The sequence below is a fragment of the Lithobates pipiens genome, unplaced genomic scaffold (genome assembly GCF_037356315.1).
Source record: "Lithobates pipiens isolate NorthernLeopardFrog02 unplaced genomic scaffold, aLitPip1_a1.2 Scaffold_16, whole genome shotgun sequence".
In the NCBI taxonomy this organism is placed as follows: domain Eukaryota; kingdom Metazoa; phylum Chordata; class Amphibia; order Anura; family Ranidae; genus Lithobates; species Lithobates pipiens.
In genome coordinates, this window is record NW_027507748.1 from 298,772,909 (window position 1) to 298,792,464 (window position 19,556).

At 44.9% G+C, this 19,556-nt stretch overlaps 1 long non-coding RNA gene across 1 annotated transcript; it reads left to right on the forward strand.

Moving 5' to 3' along the window:
- Nucleotides 1-583: 583 nt before the first annotated feature.
- LOC143984352 (uncharacterized) lies at nt 584-15,989 on the forward strand. Its single transcript, XR_013274803.1, has 3 exons — nt 584-669; nt 777-842; nt 15,951-15,989. It is a non-coding gene; the product is annotated as an uncharacterized LOC143984352 (long non-coding RNA).
- The last annotated feature ends 3,567 nt before the right edge of the window (nt 15,990-19,556 follow it).

Consider the following 19,556-nt stretch of genomic DNA (forward strand, 5'->3'; position numbering starts at 1 on the left):
ATTTTCTCTATTTTTTTCATTTATAGCACCATTGATCAAATACCACCAAAAGAAAGCTCTATTTGTGTGGAAAAAAATAGTAAAAATTTGTTTGGATACAGTGTTACATTATTGAGTAATTGTCATTTAAATTGTGAGAGCACCTAAAGCTTAAAATTGGTCTGGGCAGGAGGGGGGTTCAGTGCCCAATTGTCAAGTGGGTAAAAAGCTGTTTACTTTTGTTTTTAATATAAATAATGTTATCTTGACCTTTTCTTGTCAGCACAATGCTTATCTATGTTGCCTTAGCAAAGTGGCAGCCAACCACTTATCTTGCAAGCCGTGGTTTACTATATTCTTAAATGTTTTTTTTTATGTAAAAACATCTGATTGAGAATATATATATATATATATATATATATATATATATAGATATATATATAGATATATATATATATAGATATATATATATATATATATATATATATATATATATATATATATATATATATATATATATATATATATATATATAGATATAGATATATATATATAGATATAGATATAGATATAGATATAGATATATAGATAGCCAAGATATTATATTTTTCTATTTATTTACAGATATTCTATATTTACACAATATTCTAAATCAATTTGTTGATCCTTTTATTTTAATCAACTGCCATGGTAAGTAAAATTTAAATAATACATTTAATTCATTTTTTTGTCTACAATTATTATATAAAAAATAACTAACTTGTCAATTGAAATGTATTTTTTTAATACATTTTAAGGACAATCCTGCTGTGACCGAACCGTCGACCATTCAAAATACCATGCCCTTGACTCAGGATGAAAAAGTAAGTATAATTAACTGCTTTCTGGCCGCCGGCTGTCAAACGACGGCCAGGCGGTGCAAGTATTGTGGCGGGAGGGCGTCATATGACGGCTTCCCCTTTAAATAGGCAGGGTGTCATGGAGACACCCCTCGCCACTGAGGGGGGTGAACAGCCATTGGGTATGGCTGTTTACCACGTGACTTCATCACTGCCGATCACAGATGGTTAGACACACACTGTGCGCGGCGCAAACGCGAGCGCGCTGTGCGTGCACATCGCTAGCTGCGTGTTCCCGGGAACACTGCTTGTCACCGACACTGGTAAACAGCCATTGGCTGGCTGTTTGCCGACGTGATCGATACACACAGCCGATCACTAACTGTTAACAAACCGCGGTAACGCGATGTTACTGGGTTCTCCTCCTCAGACACCGATCGTGTGTGAGGAGAAGATTGCGTAAACATCTTGTTACCGCATACAGTGTACAACAATCGCACTGATTGACCCCCCCCCCCCCCCCAATAGAGGACCTATCAACAACTATCATAGTACCTGTCACTCACAGTCCATCAGAGTACCCGAGTACCTATCATCGGCCCATCAGAGTACCCGAGTACCTGTCACCAGCCCATCATAGTACCCGAGTACCTGTCACCAGCCCATCAGAGTACCCGAGTACCTGTCACCAGCCCATCAGAGTACCCATTTGCAGCCCATGACTCATAGAATTTGCTTTCGGGTGTTTGCTTTCCAAAAGCTTCGTGCTCCTGGACTTTCAAAAGGGTGATATGTATGAATTCAATGAGATGTGTCATTTATGCTCCTTTAACGCCTGAAGGTACTACTTCAACGTTCAGCCTCTCTATGGGACCAGGCTGTGTAAAAGTCCTACACATGGTATCGCCATACTCGGGAGTAGTAGCTGAATGTGTTTTGGGGTTTAATGTTTGCTATATACACGCTATGTGTTAGAAATATCTTAGAAATTAAGAACTTTGTTATAAAAAAAAAAAAAAAAAGCATTTATTATTTTCAATTTTTCCCAAAAAATACTGTAAATAATAAAAAGAACCCTTCAAAAGACACATTATGACTCATAGGTGTTTGCTTTCAAAAACGTGGTCATTTTGTGGGCTATTCCATTGTACAGGTACTCCATGGCCTTCAAAAGTGTAATAGATGGTTGTGAAATGAGATGTGTCATTTTGGTCATCGAACGTCTGAAGGTGCTATTCAATGTTGGTGCTCTGTTTGTGGCCAGGCTCTGCAAAAGTCTCACACATGTGGTATCGCCATACTTGGGATAAATGTATTTTGCAGTGTAATTTGTTGGATGCATATGCTGTATGTGAGAAATAATGACAATTTATTAAAAAATACTTAAAAAAATTTTTTTTTATATTATTCTTCGGTTTGCATTGAATTGTGTGAAGAAATTTGGATCGGGGCGTGGCCGGAAGCCGAGGTGGACGGACGCACTGGAGGAGAGCTCCGTGCATCCCCGATCACATCCACCTCAATCAGCACCCGGGATCGACCGCCGAGGCCCCAAAACAGCCCATCCTGAGTGGGGAAGCCGCCCGGATCGGATTACGGGCGATATTTCCGTCCCCCGGCGCTCTCATCGTTCGCGGCCTAGCGCGCGGCCGGCGCCACAGTGTGAGTCCCGCCGCTGCCATCTTGCGGCCTACTTCCTCCGACGGGCCCTGCAGGCTCCGGGCTCCACCGAGCAGGTAGACGCATCTGCCCACCGTAAAACCGCCACACGCACCGGAGGGTGACCCACAGTGACATTCCTGGAGGTTTCCAGGAGCAGCAGCGGTCCTTCAGGCTCCCGAGGAACTCCGGCGGCCATCTTGGTACACCCGGGCCTAAGGTGAGGAGAAGCCCTGGGAGTCCACTAACTTGCTTACCCCTGCTGGCTTAGCTCTGCACTGTACACGCGCAAGCAGGGCAACAGACTTCTGCATCTCCCCCTACCACTGCCCTTAGCTGAACACTGAGGCTCTGGCCTACCTGGCGGCCATATTGGGACTCTCAAGTCACTCTCAGTGAGCACAGCTCCTCCATTCTCCCCAGATCCTTCCACCTCACCAGCACAATATCCCCCCCTGGAATTCTCTTTCTCATTTCGGGTCCCCGCGATACCCTTTATACCCGTGTGGTCCTTGTAGCTCATGTGCTTCATTCTCTGCAGTGGGGGCCACATGTTTGGTCCCATAGGATGACCACCATGTAACCATTAAATGTCGCCCTAAGCCGCCTTCCTACTCCCCCCTACAACGCATAATCAGCATCTTTACAACGGGGGACAGCACAACTGTCTGACTTCTAGTCCAAACGCCTCATGGTGAAGTACGGGCCAAAACATCCCACCCAGTCTCAATCTCCAGACCTGCGACCCTCACAAACACTTGACCATTTTCTGAGCAGACCTACATCCCCTTCCCCAACCTCGACGGCCACCCTGTCCACACAAACGCCTTCTCAAGGGGTGACGCGCAACGCTTCTCAGCTTTCCTCAGACGCCTCACCAGAAACAATGGCCGCCCCTGTCACGGTAGAAGTTCTTGATGACAAACTTAAGGCCCTACTGCAAGACCTGACTAGCAACGTCTCTAAAGAAATGGGAAAACTTGCACACGAACTACGGGGAGAGATAGCTCAAATTGGTGAACGCACCGATGTCTTGGAAACGAAGTTTGATGATCTGATCCAATATGTTCACGTATTGGAAGAAGACAATGTCGGCCTGAAACAATCAATCTCCCAGCTTCAATCCCAGCAAGAAGACTTGGAGAATAGGGAACGCCGTCAAAATTTACGTATCAGAGGCGTGCCGGAGACCGTTAGCGAGGGAGAAATTAGACCATATCTCCTCAGCTTGTTCAATGTGGTGGCCCCTCGGATTCCGGACATTGACTGGAGACTGGATAGGGCGCACAGATCCCTGGCCCCCAAGCCCCCAGCGGGTGCCAACCCCAGGGACATCATAGTACGTTTTCATTACTATGACAGTAAGGAGGCTTTAATAGTGGCTACCCGCAACAAATCCCGCCTAGAGTTTAAGGGGGCGAAGATACAGATTTTCAGTGACTTATCTCCGATCACCCTTGCCAAACGCAGAAGCTTCCGCCCGGTGACTACGCATCTACAGAATCATCAACTCCCATACCAATGGGGTTTCCCCTTTCGCCTGTCTGCCTCAAAAGACGGAATTCAATACTCCATGAGAGACTTACAGGAAAGTGAAGCTTTTCTCCGTAGCCTTGGTTTACCACCGATTCCAGATGAAGACCCCACTCCTCTTCCCGTGACACCCAAACCCACTTCCATTCCAGGACGACTCTGGACCCCCGCTCGGCAGAGGTCGCAGAAGAACTTTTCTACTCCTCAACGCTCGCCATTCGCCAGACATCCTACTTGAGATGGACCCCTTCCCCAACCCTGGTTGGGATTGATTTCGGCCCCTAAGTCACCATGTTTCCCCTGTTATGGGGTTGGTCATACCCGTAATTATGGGTCTTTCTCTGCTCCTTTGGACTGGAGTCAAGCTAAGTTACATTGTTTTTTGCTATTTCTAGACGCTGTCGGAAGGTGGCGAGGGGAGCCACTCCCGATGAGCTGGAACCCCTTGTGTGCCTTCGATTGTTCTGCGGCCTTGGCCGCGGACTCCTGGGTGGTTTTTACCCCCCAGGCTCTTTTTCTCTGTTTTTTTCTTTCTTTTTTTTTGTTATGGGCCTTTTTTTTGGCCTATTGGTTCTTTTTGACCTACATTGTTCAAGGTATTGTGTTGCTTTTTTCCTTACAGTCGATGTTGTATGCGTACATCTGCTTTTATTCCACAGGATACACCATGGTTTATACTGCCTAGTTAATTTTTACGGGTATTTTTGGTTAATACATGTTTGTTCTGCCTACATTGCATTAATGCCAATCCATAAAGATGGCTTTAAGGGTTCTTACTTATAATGTTAAAGGCTTGAACTCTATTCATAAGCGCTGGCTGGCTCTGAAAGAGTTCAAATCTTCGGCTGCGGACATAGTCCTGGTCCAGGAGACTCATTTTCGCCCTGGGGGTTCTCTCAAATTTGCTGCTAAACACTTTCCAAATTCTTTTCTGGCTTCTGACCCCTCTGGCAAAGCAGGGGTTGCAATCCTGATTAGGAAATCTTGCCCGATTAGGGTGAAATCTTCATTTATAGACCCCCATGGTAGATATATTCTCCTGGACTGCGAATATCTCTCACGCTCTCTTACTGTGATTAATGTATATGCTCCTAACTCGGGCCAAATCCAATTTCTTTCTGACTTACTGGACAGCTTAGGTAACTATGCTCAACCTTTCATGATCATGGGGGGGGATTTCAACATGGTCATGTCTCCAAGGAGAGACAGACAGACGCTTTTTCCTTCCACTACCTCATCTAGAGTGGAACGTCAGTCCACCACATTTCGTAAACTAATTAGAACCCATAACCTGTTGGACATATGGAGAATCAAACACCCCACTAGCAGACAATTTTCATTTTTCTCCCCCCCACATAAGATGTACTCCAGACTTGACCACCTTTTTATATCAACACCTCTACTGACATCGGCGGTGGCCTCAGAACTGAACCCCATAACGTGGTCAGATCACGCCTCGGTTCAGCTTGACCTGGCCCTTGCCTGCTCCATGCCGAGAACCTGTCATTGGAGACTCAATGACTTTCTCCTCCGCAACCCCATTGTCGAAGCTCAACTGTCCCAAACTTTATCAGAATTTTTTCAACTGAATGAGGGTTCAGTGGCAGAGGTGTCTACCCTATGGGAAGCCCATAAGGCGTTTTTTAGAGGTGCATGTATTTCTGCCGGCGCCCGCTTAAAGCGGGACTCGGCGGCCCTGAGGCAAGAAACCCTCTTACAGCTCCGTAAGGCTGAAGATCTGCTCCTGGCTTCCCCTACGGTAACCCGTCTGCGCGCAGTCACGACCCTTCGTGAGCGTTTGAGGTCGCTAGATATGCAAAAATGTTCTAAGGCCCTAATTTGGGCAAAGCAGAAATTTTATGAGTTTGCTAACAAACCCCACAGGATGCTAGTAAATAAGCTTAAACCGCGTCCCTTTCAATCCTATCCTGACCTCCTCCTTCAGGCTGACGGCTCCCCGACCCATTGTCCTTTGACGATGTCCAAAGTTTTTGGCTCGTTTTATGACAAATTGTACAACTGTTTAGCTTCTGACCCTAAACACCTCTTCACTCAAGAGGCTTTTGATTCTTTTTGCTCCCCTTTAAAGTTGCCTAAAATTTCACCGTCACAGCTAGTTGCCCTTAATGCAGATATCTCGACAGAAGAGTTAGCAGCAGTAGTGAAAGAACTGCCCTTACATAAGTCCCCTGGCGGAGTAGGGCTGTGTTCTCTGAGAGCTCCCGGCCCCGGCCTTCCTTCCACGGCAATCCGCCATAGTATCCGGCATGCAACCAGCCAAACCCTGCAGGACGAGAGCCGCTGTCAAGGGAGAGCGAGGTGGTGCTTCCTCCGGGTCACTACACCGCTTCTTTAACCCAGCGCAGCGGCGCACGGCAGGCACGGACTCGGCGGTGTCACGAGGTACGCCGAGTGGAACTTCCGCACAAGCCACTCAGCGGTCTGAACCCGGCCCGGACCGGGCTGCCCTGGCGAACCGGCATCCACCATCAACTGTCCAGCCGTCCACAGCAATATCCATGGAGGCAGTGGAGAGTTCCCGGGAGCCAGACCAGACTGAGCAGGACCTCAGGACCCTGATACAGGCCCTCCCTACTAGAACGGATATCGAGGCCCTCATCCTCCGTTTAGAGGAAACACACCGCAGGGACATTCAGGAGGTGAGAGAGGAGGTGAGAGAGGTGAGAGAGGATGTATCGGCTCTGACGGAGAGGGTGACTGTAGGGGAGGCCTCATTCTCTACATTAGAGCTCCGGGTGTCTGAGTTGGAGAGAGCCAGGGACCACCACAGAGACACTGCTATGGCCCTCCAGCTCCACCTGGAAGATGTTGAAGACCGGAGTCGCAGGAACAACCTGCGGCTCCGGGGGCTCCCCGAATCTCTAGAAGGGGAAGACATGGAGGCCACGGTGCTGGAGATTTTCCGCAATCTGTTAGAAGACCCTACCTGTGTGGTGGATATTGAACGGATCCATAGGACCCCGGGCCCCAGGAACGCTGACCCAGAGCGCCCGCGGGACGTGCTGTGTAAATTATTACGTTTCCCGCAGAAAGATGAAATCCTGAGGAGGGCGTGGGAGCAAGGGCAGGTAGATGTGGATGGGGTGCCTGTCACCATCCTTCCTGATCTATCCAGGGCGACGCTGAGACGTAGAGCCATGCTCCGACCCGTATTAGACTTGGCAAAGGCGAAGGGCTGTACCTATCGCTGGGGATACCCCCTAGCCGTCATCTTCCGTAAGGAAGGGAACATATATACTCTACAGTCGCCGGCGGATCTCCCCGGCCTATTCCGGTTCCTTGGGGTGGACCAGATCCCGGTTCCAGATTGGCTTCAATTGCTCCCGCGCCCGGTGGGCAGAACAGGGCTCTCCACATACCGAGGCCCGTTGCATCCCGGACTTCAGCGGTCCAGGAGGAGGCCACGGCTGGCTCAGAGGGAAGACCGAGGACACCGTGAGTAGATTTCTCCCACACGGCACCTGAACCCCGACCTTACTCTGCTCCCCCATGTTAACTCTTTTACCATTACCTGTGAACTCGGCCCCCCCGTGGACTGATGGCTCCAAGTCGGGAAGGCGACATTTGGACTGTCCCCCCCCCCCCCCGCCTCTATTGGTTTTTTTTTTTTTTTTTTTTTTTTTTGTGTGTGGTTTCCCCCTTTCAATGTTCTGGCCAAGGGTTTTTGTTGATTTAACTCCACCTGGGGGGACCCCTGCTCACTGGTCGGTGCCAATTTTGGCACCGTCAGGACATTGAGGACTGGGAGGAGGGGGGGGCAGAGGGGCGCCTCTGGCACCTACCACGTTGACAATTGGCCGTCTGGCTTACAAGCTCCCCGCGACCAAAGAAGACTTGGGGCGGGGTGAATGGACCAAGTGATGGAGTTTTGTAACACTTTATCCGTGCGGGACAGTACTGATACCAACACTACGATTGACCCATTGCGGCCCCGGTTAGCCGCTGGACATTGGTGGTAGGGGGCTGGTGGGTTTTGCGGGATCCTCGGGAATGGGCGGAAGGGGTGTTTGTCGCCCGGGGGCGGATTTAGGATCTCATTTTTCTTTTTTTTTGTAAGCACCTATGGAGCCCCTGAGGGATTGGGGAACCGACATACTGCACGGGGGCTAACATTACCACTCTGGGGCGGACATGGGGGAGGGGATTGGGCACTGTTGGCATTCATTATCGGGGAGTGGGGCTGGGGTCACATTGCTAGTTCAACGTTTGTTTATAATTGCTTACTTGTTTTTTTTTTTATTTTTCTGAATATTTGTGGTCTTGATTCTTTCTGGTTTAAGAAACGACTTGCTTTTCCAATGCTTTGGCTCCTTTATTGCAGACTATGTGATGTTATATGTTATATATTATGCTCACTGGTCTGTTGGCTGTGATTGCTGCCGTGTATAATTATCACTTATTTGATTGCCGGGGGGGGTGGGTGGGATCGGGGGAGTCATTCTTCGGCCCTGTCCAATCACTACCCCACTTAGGCCCGCGCTCAATTCCCGGTGATTCACTGGGGAGCGCTTTAGCTAGATTTAGCTCCGTTAGAGACTTCTCTGCGCTGTTCTCTTTTTTAGACAGCGCCCTAAAATTTTTTTTTTTTTTTCCTTACTATTTTTTCCTCCTTTTTCTTTCTTCGAGCCGTCCAAGAGGCCCATCTGCTGATTTTCCTCTGCTTTCTTCACTCCTACCCCCCTTTCTTGCTGAGACTTTCCCTGTCCCCCCCCCCCCCCCCCGGAATCACGAACATGGTTGAACTCACTGTGGTTTCACTGAACGTTAAGGGGTTAAACATCCCAGAGAAGAGGCGGGTGTTATTTCATGATATGAGACGAATGAAGGCGGATATTGTATTTCTGCAGGAGACCCATTTTAGAACTAATTCCCTACCACTGCTCAAGAATAGATTCTACCCTACGGTTTACCACTCCATGTACACTGAGGCTAAGTCTAGAGGTGTTTCTATCTTGATATCAGCTTCAGTACCATGGAAATACATAGACATTCAATCTGATCAGGAGGGACGGTTTTTGTTTTTAAAGGGGAAGGTGGGAGAGGCGATGCTGACCTTGGCGAACATTTATGCCCCAAACGACCGTCAGGACACTTTTCTTAAACGTAGACTAACACACCTTACACGGTTCGCGGAAGGACAGCTTATTGTTGGCGGAGATCTGAATGTACCTCTTATGCCTGCGGAAGATACCTCCACGGGTCTCTCTGCTACCTCTCGAGAGATGCGCAAAAGAATCTCGACATCCTTGCATGCGGTACAGCTTATCGACACATGGCGTCTTTTTCACCCCGGAGAGAGGGACTATACATTTTATTCCAGCCCGCATCAGACCTACTCGCGCATAGACTATTTTTTAATCCCCCACAGACATTTGCATGCGGTAAAAGACACTACGATAGGGACGATCACTTGGTCGGATCATGCCCCGATCACCCTGAGGTACGCCGTGACAGATATATACCAAACACAGAAACCGGCCTGGCGCCTAAATGACAGTTTACTCCAAGACCCAGAGATCCTCGCGGACGTGACTAAGGAAATCGGTCACTACTTTCAGGCTAATTTGACTACAGGGAGCGACCCTGGGGTGGTATGGGAGGCGCATAAGGCTGTGATCCGCGGAGTACTTATTAAACATGGCTCTAGAATACACAAGCAACGGGTGGCGCAGTTGGAGACGTTGTTACATAAGGTGCGGACTCTTGAGGTGGGCCATAAACACGCCCCCACTCCGCAATTGGGTGCGGAGCTCGATGTCGCTCGCAGACAGGTCACCGACATACTTCATTTCAAGGCTAAGGCAATGATTCAACTCTCCCGGAAAAAAATTTATGAATCGGGCGATAAATGTGGGAGGTTCCTGGCTCGGACCCTAAAGGAACAAAAATTAGCTTCCTATATATCACACTTAACCTCTTCACAAGGTCAGAAAATCTCTTTGCCCCAAAAAATCTCGCAGGAATTTAGAAAGTTCTACGATTCCCTGTATAACTTGAACACGCCCCCGCCCTCCCCAAATGTCACCTCCCGATATATAGCTGCCTCACTAATGCCAACCCTACCGGCAGCAGATATAGAATTGCTAGAAGTACCCATCACTTTACTAGAACTTCAGACAGCGCTAGGCGCTACCAAATTGGGTAAGGCACCTGGACCGGACGGTCTCACTGTCGCATATTATAAGACCCTCTTTCCTTCTTTAGGTACCCATATGGTTAATCTATTCAATGTCCTGAGCACGGGCTCACGCTTTCACGATTCCACGGTACAGGCCCAGATATCGGTAATACCAAAAGAGGGTAAGGACTTGTCACAGTGTGGGAATTATCGTCCCATCTCCTTATTGAACACGGACTTAAAACTATTTACGAAAATTTTAGCTGTTAGACTACAGCGATTTTTGCCGTATCTGATCCATTTGGATCAGGTCGGCTTTGTTCCAACCAGAGAAGCAAGGGACAATACTATTAAGGTCCTGAACTTGCTTCATATGGCAAACGATAAATGCATTCCGTGCGTGTTCCTCGGGACGGACGCTGAAAAAGCGTTCGACCGAGTGAGCTGGCAGTTTATGTTCTCTACGTTGGAGTATATAGGTCTAGGTAGCAGGATGATGCATTGGATCTCCGCGGTGTACTCCAACCCGTCGGCCAAGGTCAGAGCGAACGGCATTTTATCAGACTCGTTCAAGATTGTCAACGGGACCAGGCAGGGATGTCCACTTTCCCCCCTGCTGTTTGCTCTGACCCTGGAACCGTTTCTCTGTCACGTTAGGAACAACCCAGACATTATCGGGATCGGAACAGCGGGTACACAGTACAAAGTCTCGGCATATGCGGATGATTTGATGTTTACATTGGCCAGCCCATCCCTTTCACTCCCTGCTTTAATGCGCGAATTCGATACTTATGGCAAACTCTCCAATTTTCGTATAAATTTTGGCAAGTCGGAGGCCATGGGCATAGGTATACCTGCGCCACAGCTGGTGAATTTACAAACTCGTTTTACTTTTAAATGGACAGAGATGGCCCTGAAATACCTGGGCACCTATATCCCTTCGAAACTAAACCGTCTCTTCAAGCTTAACTTTCCGCCCCTATTTCACAAAATCAGAGCCTTGCTGAACCAATGGAACAGCGGTCTGCACTCATGGATTGGCCGCTGTAATATTCTTAAAATGATGATACTCCCGAAATTTCTCTACTTACTCCAAGCACTCCCGATACAGATTCCAACGTCTTACTTCACACAAATACGCTCTGCATTCATTTCATTTCTTTGGGCTGGGAAGAAACCCAGAATACATAGCAAGATACTGTCACTTCCAAAGCGATGCGGGGGCCTGGCATTGCCGGATGTCCACACCTATTATAAGGCGATTCACCTTGGTAGACTAGTTGATTGGTGTCGCCATGAGAAGGTTAAACTCTGGACGCAAATTGAGCAAGCCCAGAGCGAAATCCTTCTGCGAGTTGTTCCATGGTGCTATGATGAGGTGCCGCTGGCCATTAAACGCCATCCGCTTATAGGCACCACTGTTAAGATATGTGGGCAGCTGGCATCCCGGACTCCCGTGTTCCCTCAAAATTCACCGCTCCGCCCAATTCTGGATAGCCCCCGCTTCGTTCCTGGTGCGAATGACATAGTGTTCCGTGCCCTGGGGGAATCGGGGATTTCTAAGGCAGTGCATTTCAGCATTGCAGGTAGGTGGAGAACGACTACAGAACTGATGGACCCGACTGGACATTTTCGCCTAGACTTCCTGAGAGCGGCCCAACTGCGCCATTTTTTGGATACCCTGACGCCACCTAGCGCCGGGGATCCACCTTGTACGACTATGGAGGATCTATGTTCTGGGATGGGGGCGGTGACTCATACCCTGTCTTTGACTTATGCGATACTGATTGCACCACCGACAGACTACCAACTCCCTAGCCTTTCTAAATGGGAGAGAGAGTTAAACTGCAATTTTACTGATATCCAGAAACAGAAAATTGTCACGTTAACACACAAATCGTCCATCTGTACCAAGATACAGGAGACGAATTACAAACTTCTTACGCGCTGGTACAGAACCCCGGAGGTGCTGAACAAGTTCTTCCCGGAGGTGGCAGATGTGTGTTGGCGCTGCCGAGAGGACAGAGGTACGCTGTTGCATATCTTCTGGTCCTGTCCCAAACTTCAGCATTTCTGGGGGGAGGTGCGCCGAATCACACAGAAGTTTACTGATCACAATATCCCTAATGACCCGGCTTTTTTTCTATTGCATGTAACCAATATACCTACACGCTCCTACAAGAAATCTTTGGTTCGGCATCTGGTGGATGCAGCAAAGGCTTGTATCCCCCTTCTTTGGAAGTCTCAGCTACCGCCAACTCTGGATATCTGGATTAGGAAAGTAGAAGATATTAATAAGATGGAAGAACTAATCTTGACGAGTCAGAATAGACAAGCGTTGTACTTCAGAACATGGCAGCTCTGGAACATGTTTAGATATTCGCATGAGGGGCAGGCTCTTAGAGGGCCCATCGGAACCCCATCGTGAGACCACTAGTGGCAGGTTGAACTGCGGAGATGGGCTGCCTTCTTCGAGCATAAACAGGACACCCATATTCGTGAGTTCCTTTTCCCCATCCCCTCTTTCCTGACCCTTCCCCCACCTTTTCTTTTTTTCTCTCTCCTTCCTGTTCCCCACTCCTGTTTTATTCCGGCTTCTCTTAGCCTTCCAGGGCTTTCTTTAAGCTCTTACTGTTTTCTACATATCTGAAAAAATGGGGGGAGGCCCCGCCGAGCCAAGGCAACTGGTCGTGGACTATAGGTCTCAGGGCATACTTCTATTGATATTTTGTTATGTGATTTATTTTTCTTTTTCTTTGTATTGCTCTGGACTGTGACTGTATGGCGGTTATTTTGTATGTATCCTTGTTGTGGCCTGGTTGGTCCTCTTTTCCAGTTATAAATAAAAAAAAAAAAAAAAAATAAGTCCCCTGGACCTGACGGTCTACCATATCAATATTATAAAACTTTCCTTCCCATCCTTGGCCCTCACTTATTAAAGCTTTACTCCTCGTTACAAAAAGGGGTCACTCCACATTCGCAATTCCTACACGCCCATATCACGGTCCTTCCGAAACCGGGCAAATCCCCATCCCTGCCAGATAATTACAGGCCCATCGCCCTACTGAACTCAGACTATAAAATCTTTACAAAAATTTTAGCCAATAGACTTTCTTCCATAATCCCTGCCCTTGTTCACAACGATCAAGTGGGTTTTGTTCTAGGTAGACGAGCGGGCGATAACACCAGACGCACCATTGATCTAATTGACATGCTTGATAAAACCTCTCGCTCTGCTCTTATTCTCAGCCTAGATGCCCAAAAGGCTTTTGATAGGCTTGGCTGGCCTTACATGTTTGCCACACTTGCACGCTACGGTTTTTCAGGCTCCTTTGTATCAGCTCTTCATACCCTTTATTCCCATCCCACCTCACAAGTTCAATTGGCATCCTTCAAATCCCCAACGTTTACACATAGCAATGGAACTAGACAGGGTTGCCCCCTTTCCCCCTTGTTATTTATATTATGCCTTGAACCCCTGGCAGCCCGCATTCGGGAAGACTCAGATATCAGGGGAGTCTCTTTACGACGGAAGGAATACAAGCTGTCCTTGTTTGCCGACGACATATTGCTTACTTTAACTAAACCTCACACCTCACTCCCCAACCTCCATGCCCTCCTAGAAACGTTCGGTAATATATCAGGATATAAAGTTAATACAGCTAAAACTGAAGCGCTTCCCATTCATATCCCTCCCCTACTTCTCGCCGCTTTGCGCAACACCTTTCCCTACCAGTGGCGCTCTGACTCGCTCAAATACTTGGGCATTCATTTAACAGCATCCTATCGCACACTATACCAGGCTAACTTTCTCTCTTTAATTTCAGAAACGCACAGTCTACTCCGTAAATGGATGGAATGTCCCTTGTCCCTTTTAGGTAGGATAAATGTCCTTAAAATGGCAATACTCCCTAAATTTTTGTATCTCTTCGAAACTTTACCTGTGGCCCTTCCCATGTCCCACCTCCGCAGTATCCAAAGGGCCTTTACTAAATTCATATGGGGTGACAAAGCACATAGAATTGCCCATACGGTTGTCTTTGCACCGCGCTCACATGGGGGTCTGGGAGCTCCCGATATTATACGATATTATTACGCGACCCACCTATCTACGACGGTCTCCTGGTCCTCCTATTTTGCGACGAGTCGTTGGGCGGAGATAGAAATGAGTATCACTGACCCGGTCCATCCTTGTTCTATGCTCTGGTCTGACCTTTCCTCCTCTATATCACAACTCAGACGTATTTGCCTTGCTCCTATGCTATTTACTTTGGATATTTGGAAAAAATGCCACAAGAAGTTCTCTCTTTCCTCCCCCTGTCCACCCCTTTTAAATGTTACTCACAACCCAGATATACCTGACAGTTTGTCCACAATGGCTATGACCCCGTGGACTCAAGCAGGTATTTTCCAACTCCGCCACTTAGTTCACCCAGTGTCCCGCAAACTTTTATCTTTTCCGGACTTACAGGATAAATTTGACATTCCACAACGGTCCATTTTCACCTACCTTCAATTTAAGCACTACTTTTGCTCCGTATCTCCTGCCATGAGCCTAGAGAAACCTAACGCCTTTGAAATGTTATGCACCCAGGGTTCACACCAGAAGGGTCTCATGTCCGCTATTTACAGGATTCTACATGACTCACTACCCCCCACTCTAGACTCTCACCTTTATATGCGGAAATGGGCCAAAATCCTACCCGTTGCTGTTTCTCTCTCTCAATGGCAGGAGATCTGGACTTCCATCTCCAAAGTCTCGAGATGTGTTGAGCAGAAAGAAACTGCTTATAAAGTACTAATGTTTTGGTATAGGACCCCCGAAGTTTTACATAAATATGATCCCTCACTGTCTCGTTTATGCTGGAGGTGCCTACAGGATATTGGCACACAACTTCATATCTTTTGGGATTGTCCACGTATCACATCTTTTTGGTCTATGGTCCAATCCATTCTCCAATCAATATTGAAGAGAGATATCCCACTGACTCCGACACACTACCTGTTAGGCCTTCCGATCCTAGATCTCCCTAAATATGCCAGGAAACTAATGGCTTTCATACTCCTGGCTGCCAAGAGAGTAATTCCAGCTCATTGGCTATCTCCCATACCCCCCACACAAGCACATGTAGTCTCGTCCATTGCTCACATGCGTAGGATGGAACATTTGACGGCAATAGCTCATGATTCCTTGCCCAAATTTTCCAAGACATGGGACCCATGGGATGCCTCCATATTCAACCCAGAATCTTTGACTACCCCCTCTGCCGGTCCTTCCTTAAGTGACCTTAGGGAGATTTGATATTCTGTTTACTGTATTATACCGTATCAGACCAAGAACACCCATACGTCTGGTTTCCAATGTCTTAGTTCGTTCTATCCTTCTTTTTCAGTTATGTTATCACCATTGTATACAGCTTCATGGTGTATCCTATCACTTAACCCGTTTGTAACCTACAATATGGTGCCCATATTATGTCCACCCAATGTTACTGACTACTGTACCGTATTTATGTCATTTTTGTACTGTTTACAGAATTTTTTTTTCAATAAATATACATTTAAAAAAAAAAAGAAATTTGGATCACCATGCGCCACTGGTTCCAGCCAGTGCAGCCAATCAGTCCTGCCTCCTTGTTGAGGATAAGGGCATTCTTTCTGTATACATCTGAGAAGCCTCTTCCAAGTACATTAATGATGCATAAAGCATCATATTTTTTTTTTTATTAAATGAATAAAAAAAAAATTTGATAACCAAAATCTAAGTATAATATACTTTTATTTTCGTTGTGTACTTATAGCGCAGAATGCTGATAAAGAAAATATGGGCTCGGTATCCATCAAGAGAAAATGATCCGGCTTTCCCCAATAACCCTACCATGCCCTCTAGTAGTGATAGATCGTCTACATCAGAAACCGAACCGAGCGAAACAGATCGAATTGGCAATATCACGTGGTGTTCCTGTGAAAGGTGCATTAAAATGCCCACCCAAGTGGAGTCTGTCTGCTGTCGGGAAATATACGACGTTGATGCCTGCATACCTGAGGGACATCAATGCATTACGCAGGCAGATATCTTTATTTCTCAAATAGTGCACCATGAACACGTGAGAATTGCGTATATGGCGATTCATATGGATAATCTCCCTCTGATAGATGCCAACAACAACAGGTGATTACTTTATTCCAATATTTGTTCTAAAGTTTATAAGTCTGAATTATAAGTAGTAAATGAATAAGCTGATAATTGATATAAATTGTAAATTTGTGACTTTTTTTATAAAATTACATATTTACACTTTTTATTCTATTTATTCCAAGAGATTACGTAAAACCGCGTATCGCACTTTCATAGCATGGATTTATGGTATTTTAGGAAAGGGAAACCGAAGGGTTATACCTTCCTGTGCAGTCAATGCAGTACGACTTGTTTTTCCAGATCCCAATGGATCATATGTCGGATTTCTTTATGCCAATGATTATGATGCTTCCGAAATGGCTTTCTATTAAACAAAATAATGTATAATGTGATTTTTTTTTAAATATTTTTGCAGTTAAAATAAAAAAAAATTGAAATACAATTAGTGTGTTATTTTGTTAATGCTAATTACTATTAATGATGTTGATTTAATGTCTAATTTGAGAAATTAGATGCATATTACTGTTCTTAATACTAGATTCTGAATCAATTATATTAAATATTTATATTACAAATTAAAAAGAAATAAAAAAGAAAAATCACTAAATAACTAGATTTCAATGTGCATACACAACCCAAATATTTATTTGTTTTAGACAGTAATTAACCAATAATTAAAATTAAAAACAACATTTAACATTCTAAAAAATAGAATCAAAAATTAGATTTAACATTTTATACAACAGGAAACCGTGTTCTGTGCTTTGCAATAGCAGCACTGGTTTCAGGCCTTTCTTCAGTTGCAATATTTTTTGGAAATAGTACATTTTTGGATTTCCATGTACTTTTTAAAGTACCTTCTGTGATTGACAGCATGTTTGCCAAAATAGTTTTGGCATGTTCGTTCGACATTTTTTCAAAAACGTTTCGAACGATCCATTTTTTACGTCCTCGGGGGAATTCCAAATTTTTACGCTCAACTTGAAAGACTTCACCACTGTCATCAATTTTTTTTACTGTTGCCATTTTTCTACCAATATTGTTGTTGTGCTGCAATGCAGCCAATCGTGTTCTAGCCTCCATAGAATCATATTTATAATGAATTCTCTTCGGTCTATATTTTAACATCATGCTGTGGTATGTTTCAATGCTCCCAGTCTGGCAGAAATAAGTAAGATGCTTTAAATCCTTTTCGATTTGTGCGTCCATTATAATTGCAGATAATGAATCAAAGGCAGGTGTGTTTTTTTGAAGCCATGGAATCTTTGGAAAAAGAATACTCTGATCATCATGTAAGCACTGATGTTGTATGTCTCCATCTCGCCATGTATGTTCATTCACTACATGATGTAGCAGAGATTGCCATTGTTGTCTGAAAACATCCTCATTTCCGTCACAAGTTCTGCTACACCAGTAGAAATGCGTCACTATGGCTCCAATCCACGGTAAAATTGGACGAAAAGCTTTTTTTTGGGAGATTTGCATCAATTTGCGCTTTAAATTTTTAACATAATGCCATATATCAAATTGATGATTTATATTTTCGTATTTAGTCATAGTCAATAGTTTTCGAATTCCCGTGTGGCGATCAGTGCCTACAAATTGAACATCATATCTCATATTTCCAATATTCTGTCAAGTGCTGTGGTAAAGCCCAATTTTTCCATGGCAACTGAGGATGTTGTTTGGGAGACTTGCACCAATTCAAAATCTACAATTTTTTTTAGAATAGATATCCATAAAAGTATACGTTGTATATTTTGCACAAAAACCAGGACTATCGCATTGTCCGTCACCAATGAGGAATAGTGGAGTTCCTGTTAATTCCTCCTTTACATTTTGACAATTTTGATTCCAGCTGTAATCTATGGAAGGATAAATATACTGTTTTTTAGCACGGTTATAGGACGATTTGCCAAACATCGAAATTCCACTAAGATCAAACATTTCCTTTACCTTTTGGTAACTACCACCTGACAAACAAATGGCGCCAGCAAGTACAATATTGCCTGCAGCATAATTTTTTATCTTTGGTTGGCTTTCCCAAAGTTTGATGCGGTGCTGTGCATTACATGTTGAAAACACTATCAGCATCGTACCAACTATTTTCTTTTCTATTTTTTAAATTTTCGAAAAGCAGCTCTGGTCGGGGCATCGCATTTTAAAAAGCAATGTATCTAGACTGCTTTCAAAGACAATAATTTTTTTTTCATTAATCAAATTAAGGGGGTCATTAATTAGATCTACAGTTAGTGGCTCAATTATACTGTCATTCAAAGTGTAGTCACTTTTTTGAGGGGTATCAAAATCAGACTCGTGACAACTTGGGTCGTCTTCATATGCCAGTTTTCTTTTTTTTTTAATGATTGGACTCTCTATTTCTAGATCATCAAGTGAACTTTCTATATTTCTATCTTCTGATGGCAGATCACAGACTGTAGGTGAAAGTATGATCAACGGATCCACCTCACCTGTATCCGAAATCTGATCAATCGCTGAAGATCGGCGATTATCATTCTTTGACTTAAAATCTGGTGTTGAGGCTTCAAGTGGCCTCATTAAATCTGGTTCACAATAGGAATGATCTAATGAATACAGCGTTCGTCCGCTATTTTTATGTAGCTTTCCTCCGACTCAAAAGAAGGAAAGTCAAACATGCCAGTCTGCGTACCCACATCATTTTTTATGACGTTTTTTTCAGGACAGTCACATTTGCATTGTCTTTTTGAACATGAATAAGTAGTGTTAGGAATTGTGGACATAAACTCTTTACGAACTAGTTTAGAAAGTCTATTTTCCCATTTTTTGGTGGTAGATTTTGAAGTTGTTGGCATTTCTTGAAAAATGGTCGGTATTGATCCAGTTTTCAATTTTCTTCTATTTCCTTCCATTTCAAAGCAATCTTCTGAGAAATGTTGGGAACATATATGGAAAGAATCTCCTTTTTTGTCTTCCATTATGAGTGTTGTGAATCGCTCAATCATGTAATGCTCCATTCCTGCCTTTTCCAACCAAATTTTAATTTGATCGCAATCCTTGGGGAATCGAAACAATGTAGTATTATCAGAACTAACTTGTTTGCCACTGACGTGGCTGCAATGCTGTACAAAGCAGCTCGGCATATCTAGGAATAGAAAAATTTCAAAGAAATAGTTAATTAACCCTTTCATGACTAAGCCTATTTTTGGAATTTGGTGTTTACAAGTTAAAATCCATATTTTCTACTAGAAAATTACTTTCTAGTAGAAACATTATATATATTTTTTTA